Here is a 14668-nt window from a genome sequence, read left to right on the forward strand (position 1 = left end):
AACATGCCACATCAACCTATTAAGCACACAAAACTCAACATGCAAGCATATAGTAATTATAATTATATCTATAATTTATTTCATTCTAAAACTAAACATACATATGCTAAATCTTCATTCTCAAATCATTTCAATTATATTTTAACTTATATCATTTCATCATTTCTCTATTATCCAGCATATATTCCGCAGCAAAGCTTTGAGCATCATCTAGTATATATTTATGTGGAATGCCACTATTCCGGTTGAGTGTTTTTAGTGTACAATTAAGGATTCTGTTTGTTTGCCCGGTTGAGTGTTTTTAGTGTACAATTAATAGGATTCGGTTTGTTTGCTCTGGAGCGATTGTCCTCGAGAGCGAAGTAATACAAAATAATACTTACAGTACCCTGCTACTTCCATTTCTAGGCATAGAAAAGCTTGGTTGTGTGAGCTGATAATTTATAGGGATGCCAGGCAAGACATCTAACTGAAGAGCCCAGCCAATTATAGCCAAGATTTAGTGTATCTTTTTTTTATTCTGCACCAATATATATGTAGTGTCTTCGAAGTCATCGAACACACTAAAACATATGCGAAATGAAAAAAAACAATGGCGTCGATCGCGGAGTGTGTGGTGAGCTTGGAAAGCATTAGGAATTGGCATTTCACGGACTGAGACTACCGAACGTTTAGCAATCGGTTGCTAACGGCCATTGTTGTCTCCGTATACGCCTTCATCTTATCTGCTAGCTGCGCAGGCGCAGCTAGTAGGCTTCTAAATCTGTCGGCAGAAAACAATAATCACCATAGGTGTTCTGCCTTCATCCGTTTGCTTGGACAGTGGATAAGTGTTCTGCAATCCTACCTAATTGATTGAATGATGGATCACGAAAAGAAAAAAAATAAAAGTAGTTTTGGCATGTGTTTACAAGATGGAGAATGCGTGGATACCAGCATATTAGTAAAGAAAATAGTTACATTTATTATGGTTAGGGGCTTATTTGATTTTAGTCAACTGAACTGGTGCCTCCACTCTACTACTCACCCTCCTTGATCATAATGCATTCGATATGCAGAGTGGGAGCCATGTCTAATTGTCCGTGATGACAGAGCGGAAAACACAGAAATACCACCCTGAGCAAGTATAGTGAGTAGTGAGTGTTGGAGGAACAGAGGAGTACACATCCACTAGCCATTACTGAATACCCGAGAGCATCCACAATGTGTAAACTAAGATGGCTACTAAAACAATCTTTAGATTGTAGCAAGGATCCTATACATTGCAAGAAGCAGGGTCTTAAGCCACCGAAAAGCAAATTGCCTCTTCCATGTGGGCACAAACTGAAATCCTATATATTGCACAAACTGAATTGTGTACTTATCTTTCCATGTGGGCCCTAGCTCAATTAGGGAGGGGGGTATTTACACATTGTGGATACTATGAGCATATGCATATGAATGGAGTGTACTAAATGAGTAGAGTGAGCTTAAAGTAGAGAAACCTAGTTTCACCGATGCCTATTGCCTAAGGATCCTAGTTGAGAGTTGTCTTCCATGCATGACAAGAAGTGGATCATAGGCTTGGAAAGCACCAGGATTGAGTGACTCAACCTAATTAGTATAGGATCAACTAAAAGTTGTGCATTTGCCTAAACATTTCTTAAGCATTAGAGATGCTTCATAAATGATACATGGTGTCAGGTCTCCCTCCAAGAAGCCTGATAACTCGGAAACACGCTATACAGGGGTCAGACGTGTTCCATACCAAGCTGGACAAGGTGGGCCACAACAAGGAAGAAGCCCAGAATGTCCTGTGCATCCAAAGGCCGAAGAAGGACAATCCCAAAAATCGCGAGGAGGAAGCGTGCATCAGTCTTGGCGTGTTCTGTAATATAAGCACGAGAAACATAGGAACGTGGTATATATATACCAGTGTAGATTATAAGCAGAGTAGACAAAGTACGCATTGGAGACAAACACACTTTAAGGTAATGACTTAGAGGATCTATGGCCCACTGAATCGTTCATTTTTCTTTTTGATTGGAATAAGAGTGATGGGCCTTGGGCCAGATTTTTAATGTGGTCCATGCCCACACACAGACCATCTTATAGCTTGGCATGTGTATATATACTATTTTAAAAGGTGGTAGTTGTGGTGATGGTGAATCTGCTACCACTAGCTCTATCACTAACATATGACCCTCCGTGTTCGTGAAATCCATGTAATCAATAAATTTAAACGTTCCCCAAAAGAACAGTGCCTACACAACATAATGTCCATATTATTTGGTAAGATCTGATAAGTATGTAGTGAAGGAATCTATATACTTTAAGTGGTTGAGCCATTCTACATATTCTTCAAATGATGAGCATGCAGTGTGCATAGCATGATAATTTTTTTTGTGATTGCAGTGCATAGGCAATTTGCTAGTCTATCGTAAAATACAGATTGAGAACCCATAATTCAGTGGTAAATTAAGGAGTAAAGCCAGCAGCCCCCAACCGAGTTGTCCTGACAGCACGAACTCGCGCTAGCATTTGTGCAGCCCATTTGGATGATCTTAGCCCAGATGACCCCCTAATTCGATGGCAATACTAAACCCCCTTGCCTGTATCAAACAAATATTTATCAATAAACGACCAAATGAATGTGTGAATGTAACTGTATGTAAGCATTCTTTTTTGTGACTAACATGGATGAATGTTGCATAACTTTCTTCACTGATCACTTTATTACCATCCTTACTTAGGCAAGAGGGCTTAATTAAGGTCTGAAACCTCTCAATTTTAAATTTTAAATAAACTCTCCAAAGTTTTATTTTATTTTGTTTATTTAGTATACTCAGTTGCCCGCACTTATTTTAATTATTTTATTTGTGAACACTCACGCGTCTATTTGAGTGGCCCTAATAGAAGCATGTACTTTGTTTAACACAATATAACCGGTCGATAGTTCGATCTACTAAAGCTTAACTTATCTTGTGCCATCCATTTATTATCATACTACTGTAAGATGAAAAGAGAAAAAAAATGGCAAACTCAAAGCAGTAGAGTAATTAAGCAGCAGAGTTCAGATGAATAAGGTAACTAGATCGATCATCTCCTCTAATAGAGAGTGAACGTACAATCCCAGCTAAAGGGATGGAACAAGGAGCCAACACAACTCAGTCGTTCACCCGGTTTAATTTCCAACCTCACATCTGCAGCCTGGTGCAGATGCAGGCAGCTTGCGGTGACAACAACAATGCTATCGGTCGCACGATGGAAAAACAGATGGTAGCACATTGCTGCTAAGCTTCCCTAACATCTAAGGAATGTCCAGGAGCAACAGCAGCTTGGTTGCTACCATAGCGACACAGGTTTAGCCATAGGCTCCTAATGCTTCCCAATCCTATATATGGCACATATATACCTTTGGCCTGGCATGCATGGAAGCAGGCAGCTATGCCAACTGGGATTCCCAAGCAGTAGAGGTATCTCATAGCTCCTTGAGCTCGATCACTGCTACTCATTTTATACTCTTTTTCATTTAAACATGCTCAGGAAGTACTGGTTAGTGCTTATGCCTCGGCCTCATTTTTTTCTCCCATTAATCATTTACACCTGCTCATGATGGTAGTTGTATGTTCTGCACTGCATCATCGATCATGCATAGTTAACTGCACATAGTTCGTGATGTGGGTAATAAGTAAATATGATCAGTGAGTCGGGTGCAAGCGGGCCAGCCCGGAAACAAATTTATAGTGCAAATAAATGGGTAACACGTCAGGTTACCCACTTATTTATATTATAGGTGGGTTGCTGGATCGACCCGCTTGCATCCTTATTAGTGAGAGTAAATTGTAGAGATGCAGCGCAGAGTCCAAGATGGGAGCCTATTTCAGCAATTAATAAACTCAGTTTCATGACTATATCTAAAAACCATTGGCTTTTTTCTTCTGACCACCGGGTAGATGGGTGTCGGAGTTTATGTTCAACGCCCTCCACATTTTCGTCTCTATCTTAAAGAAATGATACGGAGATCTTCTGCGTGTTCCTAAAGAAAAATATTTTACACTTAACTAATGCCGGTTATCTTTATCTCGGTCATTCGGTCATTGATCCACCCAGGGCCGGGTCTATGGGCGTGCGACAGTACAGGGCCTCCAAATTTTCGGGGCCTAAAATATCAGCCCAGTAGAAGGCCCGTGTACTTGTGTCATTGTGTGAGGCCAGAACGCCAGAAGTCCAGAACCCGTTGGAGTCCACGGCCGCGCGCGGCGACTTCGCTTCGCGTACGTGACGCTTCGTATCCTCGACTCCGAGCCTCGAGGCCCGCGTTTTGTATTCTCTTAATCTCTTTCGTTTTTCGTATTCAGTTCGTCTCGACGTCTCATCTCCCCGACTCCGCCGAGCACCGGCCAGCTTGTTGTCGTTGCCTCGTCCAATTTTTTTTTTTAGAAAATTCACCCGCGGGGGGGGGGGGAGGGGGGAGGAGGAGGAGAGAGTTTCCCCAATCCCCACCTGAATATGCCTCGTCTAATTTCATCCAGTGAATAGCAATTTAACAAGGAAACAGCAAAAGGCACTAGGCAGCCAGCAAGCCACTCAAGCCAGCAACAGCAACGGACCTCTCTCTCTCTCTCTTTTCAGTTTCTGAATTCTGAGTTCCAGTATTGCAGTCCAAACTCCGGTGAGGCCTCAGGCCACAGGCCTGAGTCAGCATGTTAGAGTATAGGGTAGTTAGAGTCATATTAGGATAGGATTGATTTGTGTGGACTCCTTCCATATCTGTAATCTTTCCTTATCTCCTCCCCATGTACTCCTATATATACCGGCCCCCTGAGGCTCAATACAATGTGTCCCATATTAAGCAGTATACCTCTTCTCATATACTATCCACATGGTATCAGAGCGGGCGACCTAGGGCCGCCGCTGCTCACGCTTCCGCTCGTCGCCCCCGGGAGGGGATCGATCTCCCGGGGGGGGCCACCGTTTTCGGTTTTTCGTTTCGTTGTCTCACCGTCGTTGTGGAGAATTCAATCTCCTAGCGTCGGGTCATCGTTCATCTGCGTCGTTGTTTGTCGCCGAGACGGATCGATCTCGGTCTCCTCGGCGGCCGCGTTCTTCGTCGTGTCATCGTCATCGACATGAGTCAAGCAGCAGCAGTCAGCACTCGCTGCTGATCTGGTTGTGTTTTTTTTCCTGTTTCAAAAAAAAAGGGGGTTGCGTCACCCACCGCCTCGTCGACATCCACGCGTCTCCGACATCGGCGTCGACTCTGCTTCGACTTCATCGTTCCACCTCGCGCATATTCGGCTTGATCACCCGTTTAAGCGCCCAGCTACAACGACTTCTACAACCGATCGTCATCGAGTACGCGTCTACGCCATCAAGCTTCGGGTTGCCGCTACGTCGCTCCCCTCGGGCCGTAGTGCCGCTGCTCGTGGTCCACCTCCACTGGTTGTTGGAACGCTGAGAGATTCCCTCCTCAGTGTGGCCTTACTACCGGTAGAGTTCTTGCCGCTGCATTGACATAGAGCTGCTGCTGTGTTGTCCTCTCGGACCGCAGTTTCGCCGCTTTCGTCGTCTTCCTCGCCGTTCGTGCATCGACAACCTCGTCGTCTGCACTGGTCATCGTTAGCCACTCAGAGTCTTCTTCCTCTACTTCGAGCATCGCCGCCGCGTCTCCAAGTTGCCACCGTCGCCGCTCTAGGCCGGTGGTCCAGCTATCTCTATATGGCTACCGACATCGCCGTCCAGGCCGTTGGTCCCGCTACTTCACCTTCTTCTTCGTCCAACATGGTTCATCGCCAGCGTCGTCGTATCTTCCTCGACTACACTTCACTCTTCTCCGGCAACTGCGTGCTGCTCCAGCAATTCTCCCTTTACGCCGTTCTCGCGCCGCGACTGTCCCGGAAGCCTTCTCTGCTAGTCTTCTCCGACATTGGTGTATGATTCATGGTGGTCCCCTACCTCGCCCGCTCGGTATTGCAACACCGTTGCGCGCGTTCGTCCCGAGTTGTCCCCGGGTCTGGCAAACTCGGCGTGATGTCTCGTCCTTCACGGTTCGACTACATCGGCTCTTCAGTGTCATCTACCTCAACGACTGCCGCAATCGCGTCACCATCATCGTCCTGCGCGTTCTCGCGCACCTTGGTCCACGACGCCCTCCCATGCATCCATGACCACTCTACGGCGCCCCCTGCGCAACTCTGCGGCTCGGCTACCTCGACATCGACTCCCGACTACGGCTACATCGACCACGGCTACTCTACGCACGGGTATCTCGACCACGGCTCCCTCGCACCTTTCGCTTTGGCTACATCGACTACGGCACAAAGGGCTATCATCCTTATTGAGTACTCTTGTTGGTTTCTTCTCCAGTCCAAGTGTCCGCGCTGCTCACGCTTGGACTGCGGGGGGATGTTAGAGTATATGGTAGTTAGAGTCATATTAGGATAGGATTGATTTGTGTGGACTCCTTCCATATCTGTAATCCTTTCTTATCTCCTCCCCATGTACTCTATATATACCGGCCCCCTGAGGCTCAATACAATGTGTCCCATATTACGCAGTATACCTCTTCTCATATACTATCCACACAGGGAGAGGGCGACTAGGCAAGAGGCGGAGACCAGCAGGTCCAACAGGAGTGCAGGTTTTCATTTTTTTTTTCAATTCTAAATTTGTAATTGTAATGTACTACTTTAATCCTTCGTATGAAAGTCTAGAACTGTTTGTATAATTTTAATTTTGTTCTTTTCATCTTCTGAAGCCATGTCTTCTACAAATCGATTTAGAAATTTTGAATCGGGTTCCCAAAAGCGTAAGAAGAAACAAAGAATTGAGGAGTTAACTCAATCTCAGAAAGGAGCAATTGATAGATTTATTATAAAAGAATCACAAGTATCTTCCAGTAATCAGACACTTGATCAAGCTCCTGCACTTGATAGAAGTATCGAAAATAATCCTAGAGATGATCAGACAGGGACAGAAAATAATGCTGAGGTTCAAGAAGTTCTTATTAATGACACAAGTGTTGAAATCAATAATAATGATGCTGATAACAATGAGAATACTGATGATTCTTTTCAGCCTGATATATTTGATCCAAGATATTGGGATTCACTTAATCCTAAACAGATCGACATTTTAGCACAAAAGGGCCCTAGAAGAGACTTATCAATTCAGAAAGGTCCCAAGGATAGATATTCTAGAAGGTTTTCTGCACTATTCTATAATAGAGTTCTATCAAATGGAGAGCATTGCGATAGAGATTGGCTTGTCTATTGTAAGGAACTCGATAGAGTATTTTGCTTCAGTTATAAATTATTTACAAAAGGACATAGAAAGGGTCAATTAGCGAATGAGGGGTACAATGATTGGATACATCTTGGTAGTAGGCTTAAAGAGCATGAGACAAGTGCAGATCATGTTTTGAATATGACCATTTGGTATGAGTTACGTAGTAGGTTGGAAAATGATCAAGCTATTGACAAAACCGCTCAGCAACAACTAGAGAAAGAAAAGGACCATTGGAGAAAAGTTCTATTCAGAATTGTTTCATTGTTTGCATTGTTAAATTTCTTGCCAAGCATAGTCTAGCATTTCGTGGTACTAATAACAGCAAACTATATGAAGATAGCAATGGGAATTTCTTAGGTTTGATAGAGATGTTGGCTGAATTTGACCCAGTTATCCAAGAGCATGTTCGTCCTATTACAAGTGAAGAAACTCTACTTCATTATCTTGATCCAAAGATTCAGAATGAGTTGATACACTTGCTTGCTTCTGCTATTAAGTCTGAAATTGTAAGTAAAATAAAGAGAGCAAAGTATTTCTCTGTCATTCTTGATTGTACTCCTGATGCAAGCCACCAAGAACAAATGTCTTTAATTATAAGATATGTGTATTCATCTTCAGATAATATCTCCATAGAAGAATCCTTTCTAGGATTTTTAGATGTAAATGATACAACTGGACAAGGACTTTTTGATGTGCTAGAGAATGAAATAAAATGTCTTGATCTTGATATAGATGATGTGAGAGGCTAAGGTTATGATAATGGGTCAAATATGAAAGGAAAACATCAAGGGGTGCAAAAGAGACTTTTGGATGTAAATCCTAGAGCTTTCTATTCTGCTTCTGGTTGCCACAGCCTTAATTTAACACTTTGTGATATGGCCAAGACTTGTGGTAGAGCTAAAGACTTCTTTGGAATCATTCAACGCATTTATACAACTTTTGCTAATTCCACTAAGAAATGGCAGATTCTGAAAGATAACATAACAGGATTGACTCTCAAGTCAGTGTCAGCTACACGATGGGAGAGCCGTGTTGAAAGTGTTAAAGCTATCAGATTTCAATGCGCTGACATTCGAGAGGCTCTACTTTAGGTATTTTACATTGACATATTAATAACGATACATTTCCTTTGGTTGTCCTCAAATTTTAAGTTATATTTTTTATTTTAATTTCAGATATTTGATGTTGATAATGATGTATAAACTAGCAGTGAGGCTAAAGGTTTGGCAAATAATGAACTTGGAGAATATGAATTTATAGTGGCAATTGTCATTTGGTATGAGGTACTGTATGCTGTTAATTTAGTAAGCAAACACTTGCAAGCAAAGGATATGCTTATTGATGTTGCTATTGAGAAAGTGCAAGGGCTTATTTCTTTCTTCAAAGGGTATAGAGAAACTGATTTCTTACAAGCACTGGAGGCAGCCAAAGGAATTGCACTTGAGTTGGATATCGGCACAACATTTCGTAAAAAGCGAGAAATTGAAAGAAAGAGACAATTTGATGAGAACCCAGATGACACAAATGTTGCCACACAGTCCGCGGAGGAAACATTTAGAATCAACTATTTTATACCTATTGTTGATCAAGCTATTTCTTCGCTTACAAGGAGATTTGAACAATATCAGCATTACCAAAAGAATTTTGGTTTCTTATTTACTGCTGACTCATTGCGATCATTGGATAATACGAGCTTGAAATCTTCCTATGACAATCTTGAAGCAGCGCTTAAAAGAGATGAAAAATCTGATATTGATGCCAACGAACTATACACAGAGTTGAGGTTTCTTCAAGATTTCATTCCTAAAGAAAATATGGGTCCTCTTGAAATTCTTAAGTTTCTAAAGCGGCATGATTGTTTTCCAAATGCATCTATTGCATATAGAATTTTATTGACCATTCCTGTGACTGTTGCCTCAGCAGAGCGGAGCATTTCTAAGTTGAAGCTATTGAAGTCATACTTGCGTTGTACAATGACACAAGAAAGACTTAATAGTTTGGCTATGATAGCACTTGAGAATGGATTGCTGGAGAAGATTAACTATGAGCATATTATTGAAGATTTTATTTCAAAAAACACTAAGAGAATGATGTTATTCAAGTAAAGATTATGCAAAGCAAGAGTTCAAAAGGTACTATTCTTGAAATATCGCATTTGCTCTGCCGTACATACATTATTTTAGCTATATTTGGTATTTGATTTTGGCCTCACTTAGAGCTTTGTACAGAGTCTACAAATTTGACGGCACGGCCCTGGATCCACTGACAAAGAAGAAACTATAGCCAATCAGCATGCAGTTCAGTTATGGTGTGTTAAAGATAAAAAAAACTCAATTAGGGAGTGGGCTTGAATCTGTTACAGATTGATCAAATGTCAGGCTAGATCGAAATGATGGCAAGCGCATCAGTAAGGTCTAGCTTGAGCCACACATTTACTGATGCCTCATAAGCCTACGATCTGGGCTGCACACACACACACCATGCCATGTTTGTTATGCATGGCTGGATGTCTCTTCTTCCTTGAGCTCACTAGCTACTCAGATCATTTTATACTCCATTCAATGAAGAAACATGCTCAGCCATTTCACTAGCTACTGGGTTACTGCCGCCTTTAGTGGTCATATATATATATATATATATATATATATATATATATATATATATATATATATATATATATATATATAGTAAATTTGTTTGGTGCTCCATGGTGCCCGGGCACCATTGCTGAAATTGAGTATATACCCAATTCAAATGAGTATGAAACTTTTTCAATTACTTAGGTATTAACATTAACTACTTTACTAACTAGTTTAAAGCAAGTTTGAACTGAATTTGAACTTGTTTTTGTTAGATTTTGATTCTAGGTATATAGCATCCATACATATAATTAGTTAGGTATGTAATCATGGATTGTGAAATAAAGTTAAATTTGAGTTGTTTTGTTGATAAGTATAGGTATGAATCAAATTATTATAACTAGGTATATACTCACAATTTGAAAATTTTGAAAAATTTGAGTGATTTTGTGCATTAGATACCATGGTGCCCGGGCACCATGGTGCCCCATATGAGTGTCCTATATATATATATATATATATATATATATATATATATATATATATATATATATATATATATATATATATATATATATATATATATATATATATATATATGTGTGTGTGTCTGCCTCTCCTTTCACTTGCTACTTTTATATACACTTGCTGGCTGCGTTCGTTTCAGCCTCTTCCCAACCCCCTCCCTCGTTTTCCGTACACATGCTTTTCAAATTACTAAACGGTACGTTTTTTAAAAAAAAAGTTTCTATACGAAAATTGCTTAAAAAATTAAATTAATCTATTTTAAAAAAAAATAGCTAGTACTTAATTAATTATGCGCTAATGGACTACTCCGTTTTCATGTGGAGGAGATGGGTTCCAACCGCTAGTAACGAACACAGCCAAAAGGCTGGTCTTCTGTATGTTTTGCGCTGCGTCAATATTAGTCTGCTATTTGTGTTGAAGCGAAATAGCAGTCTAGGAGCACAGAGAGTCTAGCTAGTGCCTAGTTCAAAGGTAAGCCCAGTTGACCAAACAACAAAGGGCTGATTAGCGGTGAAATGAAAATTTTTTAGTGTCATATAAGACGTTTGACCGGATGTCGGAAGGGGTTTTCGGATACGAATGAAAAAACTAATTTCATAACTCGCCTGGAAACCGCGAACGAATCTTTTGAGCCTAATTAAACTGTCATTAGCACATGTGGGTTACTGTAGCACTTATGGCTAATCATAGACTAATTAGGCTCAAAAAATTCGTCTCACGATTTACATGTGAACTGTGCAATTAGTTTTTCTTTTTATCTATATTTAATGCTCCATACATATATCCAAGATTCAATGTAATGTTTTTGTGAAAAGTTTTTGGGAACTAAACAGGGCCAAAAACTTTTGGAATCCCATTATGCAGCCTAGCTACTTGGATGTCCAAAAATTTCAAAGTGGCATTACTAGAGAAGGATCCTCTCTATACAAATCAATATAACCCGTAAATTAATTGTACCTTTATTATGTTCAGGGACATGACAATGAAAACAATAAGTCAAATGTTGATGACCTAGCTAGATTACCTTAGGCTGTGATCGGCACCCCTTTTTCCAACTCTTTTCCCTTATTTTCCGCGCGCACGCTTTTCAAACTATTAAACGATACGTTTTAAAAAAAGTTTCCATACGAAAGTTGCTTAAAAAATAAATTAATTTATTTTTAAAAAGAATAGCTAATATTTAATTAATCATACGCTAATGGATCGCTCCATTTTCCGTGCGTACTATTACGGGTTGGGAAATGAATGGCGAACACAGCCGTTTTGACCCTTTTTTTACCTACTATTCCCTTCACGCGTACCCAGAGTTGTCCTCACCACATTGAACCTTCCTGGCCCTGCGGCCCATATCCGGCAAGGCGTGCCACTGAATCAACCATCACTGATCGTTATGAATATTGAATAGGTGATAGATTATATATTTTCTGATGATATACGAGGGTACAAATAAATAAATTAACTACTATAAAATTGAAAAGTTATTTTAAAACATGTTCTAAGCAATTTACATATATATAGAGAGAGAAAGTTTGAGTTTTTTCTTTTTGCAAATTGCACACTGTTTATAAGTTTGAGAGGAAAAGAATTGGACCTAAAAAATCTAGGGTGCTAATTATCAGAAAAAGAAAACTAGTGCACTGTAGCCCTAAACCAAAATGAATATAAACATGTGTTTTTTTCAACAAGCTACTAACATGTTGCTCTCTATATATGATGTCCAGCTTTCCTAATGGGAAGTTCTAGCTTAACTTTCCTCATTTATCACTTTATACCATCCTTCCTTATGCAACAAGACTAGCTTAATTAACTATCTCAGAAAAACCAACAATGTGATGCTCTAGCTAGCTAGCTATAGCTCACACTCACAGCTGGACCAGCTTTAATTTCATCTTTCAAAAGGAAAAAAAGTCTCGAATGTTCATTCCTCCTTTCTAAGTTGTTCATGTACGTGCACGCTCTGTGCAACAGGGAATACGATTCCATGGCCTTCGCTTTCCTCCTTGACGGCACCAAACTGCTAACACCACACTCTTTCCTGCGGAAAGCTACCTCCGTCCAATAAAAAGTTCAGTTTTTAGTTTTTATATAACGTTTGGCTCTTCGTTTTATTTTAAAAAGTTTTACGATTAATATTTTTATTGTTGTTAGATTATAAAACATGAATAGTATTTTATATGTGACTAATTTTTTTTAGCTTTTCTATATCTTTTTTAAATAAGACGGACAATCAAAGGTTAGACACAGAAATCCAAAAATAAACTTAAGGGGTAAATTTAACACGTCTCTGTTATCTTTTAGGCTAGATCTTACCTTTAGTGCATTTTTCTATTGCTGTTCATGCTATATTCAGGCTGTGTTTGTTTTCCAGTGTTGGGAACATATTTTCAGCGTATGGAATGGAGCGATCTATTAGCACGTGATTAATTAAGTATTAGTTTCTTTTTAAAAAAATAGATCAATATGATTATTTTAAGCAACTTTCATATAAAACCCTTTTAAAAAAAACGCACCATTTAACATTTTAAAAAGCGTGCGTGCGAAACACGAGAGAGGTGAGTTGGGAAAGTTGGGGGAAAGAACTGAATCCAGTGCTGCAGGGAGCTTGAGAAACACAATTCAACGGAAACAAAGTGACAGATATGCGTGCACTCAATTTAGTTTTAACTTGGATTTCTCTTGAGGAGCATAGAACTTAGAAGCAGATCCCTTTTAAGTTGTTGTTTCATCTTCAGGACTGTACAATGGTTCCCTTTTGTTGCTATTTGCACAACTCCTTCCTCGATCAGTGAATTAATGAATAGTAATTAATCTGTAGTAGATGGAGTTCGACTACTACATTTTCAGAGAAAGTGAGCACAAGCAGTTGGTTAATTTAGTAGTTTCTTGTCAGTGATCAGGTGGTAAAAGTTGGTGTCACATACAAAGTTCATGTCGAATCTTGCGATCGTCAAGTTAGAAAGATAACTCGTCAGAAACTTCTAGCTAGTTAACTTTATCCATGGATTAATTAGGAGAATCTCCTACCTTAATTAGCCTAGCTAGCTAGTTACCTTCCACATTCTGGTCATTTAATTATATTACAGACATAATTCTTGTCCCTCTGAAACTAAGGATTACTGATGTGAGTGATTCTTGTGCTTTTCTACCCAATCTGCCAGAGGCATCATGCATCACAGGATATGATGCAAACTAGACACAACCTTGGGTTTGATTTTCTCTATAAACTGGATTATATGTGTGTGTGATTCTGCTGAAGTGTACGCATGGCATTGTTTTCAACTTCTTCACGTGTACAGAGTTATTGCTTACCTTGTACAGAGAAAAGCAACACATCTCAACACACATGAATGTTTGTAACGCATTTTTTACAAGAGAATATATTTTGGTATCTTCTGATGTGAAATATCACTCTGGTGCATATTACTGGAAACCTATTACTACTGATGTAGTATATATTGACATCATCCCGGTTTGCGGAGAAATTAGCTGTACTGTAGTAAAATATATGAAACAGGGGTTGGTGACAACTGGCAACCGTGGGAGATCAAAATTAAGCTGGAAATATTAAATTAGTTGGTAAAAAAATAACTGCAGTAATGAAGATTATATTCCAAATAAATAGGTCAATAAAAACAATTACAACATCCTTCTTGTAACGCAGAAATTAAGTGTCAGTTTTCCAAAGTGAGCGTTCGTACACTTGTAACAGCATAGGAGTACCTGTGTTGCTTTGGAGGCATTGTTGTCTCTGCCAGCTGTAGCCGTGCCAGTATACAGAATTAATGGGTAATAAAATGCTTATTAATTTACTTCTAAAACTTAGGGTCCTTTAAATCGCGGGAACGGAAAAATGGGGAATAGAAAAAAAATACAGGATTCTAATAGGAATGTAGGGTGTGTTTAGTTCACATCAAAATTGAAATGATGTGACAGAAAAGTTAGAAGTTTATATGTGTAAGAAAGTTTTGATGTGATAGAAAAGATGAAAGTTTGAAGAAAAAGTTTGAAACTAAACTCATCTGTAAATGCAAAACAGAGAATTGCAAAAGCGCAGAAAATACATAGGAATAACCGTTTTATTGGACCTTAGAAAAACCGTAGAATTCAGATGAGAAAGATAAACTCGAAGAATTTTTTTCAAAAGGTATAGATGTCAAAATTTTGTAATTAAATTGGCGTTAAACTTATAGTTACTGAACTTATAGTTTTATAATAAACTTGATATTAAATATCTAGTTTCATTATATATCATATTAAATATGTAGTTTAATGTTAGTTTAACTAATATAGTT

General features: G+C 39.4%; 2 pseudogenes; both read left to right on the forward strand.

Annotated features, from left to right (window-relative positions):
* Nucleotides 1-1673: 1673 nt before the first annotated feature.
* Nucleotides 1674-6013, forward strand: LOC107279405 (uncharacterized; annotated as a pseudogene).
* Nucleotides 6014-6741: 728 nt separating this feature from the next.
* Nucleotides 6742-9374, forward strand: LOC136354222 (uncharacterized; annotated as a pseudogene).
* Nucleotides 9375-14668: the final 5294 nt, after the last annotated feature.

Source organism: Oryza sativa, chromosome 11, assembly GCF_034140825.1.
Source record: "Oryza sativa Japonica Group chromosome 11, ASM3414082v1".
NCBI lineage: Eukaryota > Viridiplantae > Streptophyta > Magnoliopsida > Poales > Poaceae > Oryza > Oryza sativa.